The sequence below is a fragment of the Frankliniella occidentalis genome, unplaced genomic scaffold, assembly GCF_000697945.3.
Source record: "Frankliniella occidentalis isolate FOCC.00 unplaced genomic scaffold, Focc_3.1 Scaffold86, whole genome shotgun sequence".
Lineage (NCBI taxonomy): Eukaryota > Metazoa > Arthropoda > Insecta > Thysanoptera > Thripidae > Frankliniella > Frankliniella occidentalis.
In genome coordinates, this window is record NW_026267215.1 from 560,213 (window position 1) to 565,086 (window position 4,874).

General features: G+C 52.1%; 1 protein-coding gene across 2 annotated transcripts in view; it reads right to left on the reverse strand.

Annotated features, from left to right (window-relative positions):
- LOC113215389 (protein-L-histidine N-pros-methyltransferase) overlaps window positions 1-4,874 on the reverse strand; it is a 214,771-nt gene that overhangs the window by 42,033 nt on the left and 167,864 nt on the right. The gene's annotated exons all lie outside the window — the stretch shown is intronic.

Sequence of the window (4,874 nt, forward strand, 5' to 3'; positions counted from 1 at the left end):
CCCCTTCTCCTCCTCCCCCTCCCCCATGCAAAGCCCGCTAAAGACGCACTCAGGTCTTTGATGTGATCGCGGCCGACAGTGACATGGAAAGAAGAAGGGGTGGCAGCCGGTGGGGGATGGAGGGAAAAGAGGGGGGAGGGGAGTCCTATTTGGTGGGGTAGAAGGGCGGGCCGGCGGGCGTTGGGGCTGCTTCGAGAGCCTCTCCGATCTAGACATCTCGTTTGAAGGGTGGCTGACCCCCCTGGTCGGTGTAGGGCCGCAGCCAGAGCGCGGACGAGACATGCAGATCCTTCCTTTTTCAGTTGCCGACCAAGAAGACGGCAAATAAAGCATTCCACCCAACTCCCCACCAAACGTGGCCTTATCCGTAGTCCGTTCTCTAGGCGATACGACAGAGGGGCATTCCCGGCCTTACGTGCATCACGATCGGCTTTAGGCTGATTGCGAAAGCAAAAACCTCCCTCACACGGAGATGTTCCTATACAATCTCAGTTCTCTCTTCGCACAACTGTTGTTGTCGTTTTGGTCCCATTTCATTTTTTTGTTGCTTCCCTGCCAAGCGTCAGCGCCATAAGCTGCTGCAGTGTGCATAATGATCGACCGAACTCATCTGAGGGAAACGCTATTGAACAGAAGACTCGCGGGCCCGACCCGGCCGACACCACAAAACAAAGTGGAATCGACTTCACAACATTATTAAAAAAAAACGCAGCGAGCTTCTCTCTGCGGCCTTCCAGCTCCTCCTCCCTGGCGAACGGAGAGCTGGAGGAGCGAGGAGAATATGGAGCAGAGCAACGCCACAAAAGAAGAAGGAAAAAAGAGCTGCTGAGTGATCGGTCGCAATTGGAGAAGAGATCAATAATTACAGTAACGCGCGTGTTTGCGGTCAGCGTATCGATAGCCGTACTCCCATCATCGGGACGTACCGGTACGAGTACCTCGAAGAGCATCCAAAGAGAAAATAATGAAAAAATAAATGTAATAAGGCGAGGGTGGGGCGAGGCCGTTGTCCGCCACTTCTAGTGCACTCTTTAAAAATATATAATTGGGGAAAAACTGAGGTAAAGCCTGCTCCGAAGCCATAACTTGTTTAGATTTCACTGTAAAACTGTGAAAGTATAGAGTATATCAAGTAAGACTTCCCAGCTTCGCCCGTAGGAACTTAACAGAACTGAAGAAAATATAAGGGGAGACAAAAAATATCAAGACAATGTACTGCACTTTCATGACAATATTACATATCCCAGTGAAAAAGGAGTTTTCTTCAACGTCGATTCGATGTCGATTTGACGTCGAAACGGCCTTTTGCCCCCCAAATCCACATTTTTTATTGTTTCGACGTTGATTCGACGTTGAATCCACGTTCCCATTTCTCACTGTTTATTGCACTGCTGGTGAGGACGTGGTGTGATCTAGTTCATCTTCAAAGAATCTCAACCGCCCCCCCCCCCTGCCTTACTCCCTGCATCAAACTAAACAAAAAAGTTGTAACCTTGGTCCATTATAATTAAACTTCTCGCCAGGGACACGCCATTCCGTCGTACCGATATGGGCATGCGCATGCCCCCTGCACATATCGAATATAAATGATGTTTGCCGACCGTGCGAGTTAGTGAGTGTGACCCGACATGGACGGTTTCGCGCTGCTGGCGGGTACCTCCTCCGGCTCCACCTCCCCGGGTACCTCCCCGGGTACCTCCCCGGGTACCTCCCCGGCCGGTACCGGACAGCTAACATACTCGCGTGCCGAGCCACAGGCGTCGCGTTTAGTCCGGACGAACACGTGTTCGGACGCAGCCCCGCCCGTTTGCATGCATTTGCATATATCAATCCGTGCGTCATCTCGGTAGAGCTGTGCGAATTGAGGTTTACGCGCTCAAATCAGATCGAGTTAAGTCTGAAAACCTTGCTTTCAAGCCAAATCAAACCGAAAAGGCTTGAAAAAAGGAAAACAAAAACTCGAGCCGAAGCATGTCGAATAGCATAGAAACATTTGCAAAAAAGTGTTGGTAAATTAAAGCATTATGTTTCTCATTAGTACCGATTCGGGACTTTGGTAGATCTTTGAGAAACAAAATATGTTCAAATGACAAACCATTAAGTTAGGACCGGTTAGGACCTATTCAATCGTAGTGAAAACCAACTTAAATCGAAACGTAGAATAATTACGTCTTGCCATATCGAGTCATGCACTTTTTAAATCAGCCGAATTCGAATCTGCCTGATTCGACTTGATCTCGAACAATTCGCACAGCTCTACATCTCGAACCGTACTCGGTTGCGTGCGCTCGTGTGTGTGTAGAAGTGAATGTGTGTGTGTGTGATGGGGGGGGAGCGGTTTTGAGTGGAGCGGCGATATCACAAACACGCGCCGGACCGGATCAAGCGCGCAGTGCTCATTAATTTGAGACCGTCTTCGGAAACAAAGTTCTTATTATTCTTCTACTTCAAACGTGACAAGAATTGGTAAAAGACTGCACCGATAAATAAAGTGTTCAACTGGCGTGCACATGCACGTGCTTGAACACTATGTTGCACACTTTCAAGTGTTTGGCTGGGCATTTGAATACTGCAAAGTGTTTAACAGTAAAGTTTAAAAGTGTTCAACAACAGGATTGGCTATGAAGCTTTGGACACATTAAAAGTTGTGAAATAAACGGGAAGCAGTGAGGGACAATTACTTTTCCATCTTCAAACAAATATTGAAGCCGTGTACGATAGTGCATCGCCCTACTCCTTGGAAGAACAATAAACCGTCGATCATGGAGGAGACTGTTGTGCTGTGCGTCGGTATGCGTCCGATACGGGGGAGCCACGAGAGCGCAGAAGACGGGAGAGAGAGAGAAAGAAAGGGTTGGGAAAAGGGGGGGGGCATAAGCATCTCCGAACAGGCATTCCCATGGGCCTATGACCCCTAATGAAGGCCGAGTTTGGCACACGGGTAAGGGCTTTTTGGCCACGGCCCATGGCTATTGGGCGCCAGAAGAGAAGGAAACATGGCCGCCCTCTCTCATCTCTCTCGCACATTCGCTCATTGCAACGGCGCGTTCGGTGGGAGGAAGACGCGACGTAAATACCGGGCTGAGTTGTGTGCGCGCTGTGGTAACGCCCCGCCCCGCCCCACCCCGTCCCGCCCAGAACGCCTCGCTTTGCCTCCAATGATATGATTGAAGTGTGAGAAAAAGTTGTGGCCAGTACCGTTTATATCGCACGTGACGCGACTGGACGCGCACCAAAGCCCCCTTTTACGTTCTCACCGTAATGCGGGGAGAATTTCGATCACGTGTCGATTTTCAACGGTTCACTAAACGTTCTTTTTCTCTTGCCGTCCCTACTCCCAAGCCCAATAGGATTTTTCCGTCGAAGTGTAATAAAAAAGTGCACTGATATCTGAAAACATGAAACTGTTCAGCTCAAATTTTAAATTAAGGATCGTCCAAAAAAGTACGGCCGTCATTCCCATAGTCATTTGGCGAATGAGGGGAACTCGGCGCCTGCGAGTCTAGGGGTAGGCCACCCCGCAGTACACGCGTGCACAGCAGGAATGATGTTGCCTAGCTATCAGGCGCTATGAGAGCTTGAAGAGGTTGCTGCACTCGGCTGGTTCGTAAGGGTGAATGGTGACCGTACTTTCTGGATGATCCCTAAGGAGTTTAAACACTCGGCAGTTTTAAACGATTAGAGCCCAAACCCAAAAGCGGAAATTCATTAATGTTAATGTTCATCAAAGTCCAGCATTGCTATGTACCAATATAGGTATGGGGCCTGTATCGTTTGCAGAGGGACACTACTTGCGAAATTTTCTTCATTCAACCAAACAAAATCTTCTTGATTCTGGGCAGATTTTCGCCTGCCGTATCCCCCTTTCTCCGTTGTTTGGGCCCCGCATAGAACCTCATCAAATTGGTGAGGCGCACGTCACTCATTTTTCCAGTGTTTTTCCAGATTCATTTCGCACGGCTTTGGCCGCGCGATTTTTCATACAGGCCTCTTGAGAGGCGTTAAACCGTTAAAGCTTTGGGCCCCGCGGTGCCCTGCTGCGGTTTGTCGGGCGGGGCCCGTGGGGCGGGCGTTGCGCGTGCAGGTGGCGGGCGGGACTGCCGGCCGGCCGGGGAATCCCTTCTCACCTAGACCGCACCGCATCTGCCAATAATCAATCCGCCGTGGTGCGAATAAGCGATGCAGGCCTCGTTGTTGGAGCCTATAAATCACATGTTGTATAGCGGCAGCGGCTGCAGCGGCTGCAGCGAGAGCGAGCCGGCGTGAGCCCCGCGCCGCTACCCTCTGTACAGTATTATTGTTCCATCGACACTTTGCCGACCCCCACGCCTCCTCCTGGGCGTTTCCTGGCGGGGCACGGACGCTCCCGGCAAAAGTGGCCTGCGAAGAGCACGGCACCCTCCTCCTGGCAGGCGGCGCCCGTCATCACCTCCTGTGACTTTCGCAAGTCCAGCGTCATAGACTCGACGAGGCTCACTGACCCGTCGGGAGGCACCGGCGCCTGAGAGAGCCGCTTAGCATGGACGCGAGTGCGCCAGACAAGGACAGAGGGCAGCACCAGCGGCAGCGAGCGATTGGAAACTCATCCCGGCGGAGAGGCGGTGCAGATGATGAGCTCCGCGGCCCGCCGCGGCGAGGCGCGCGGGGGTGATTTGCTGCAGAGCTGCTGCTGTTGCACTCCGCGCAGCAGGAGGACTGGCCGAAGCTCGAAAGTGCGAAATGCAGAGGCAATATGAGGGCGCTTTATGAAAAGTGATGAAACCACCATCCGTTCTCGTCCACCTCACGCCCCCCGCGCCCTGCTCCTCGCTCCACCCCCGCGCGCTTACCAGTCGAGCGCAGCCCAGCTCAGCAAAGCGCCACTCTACCCCGCC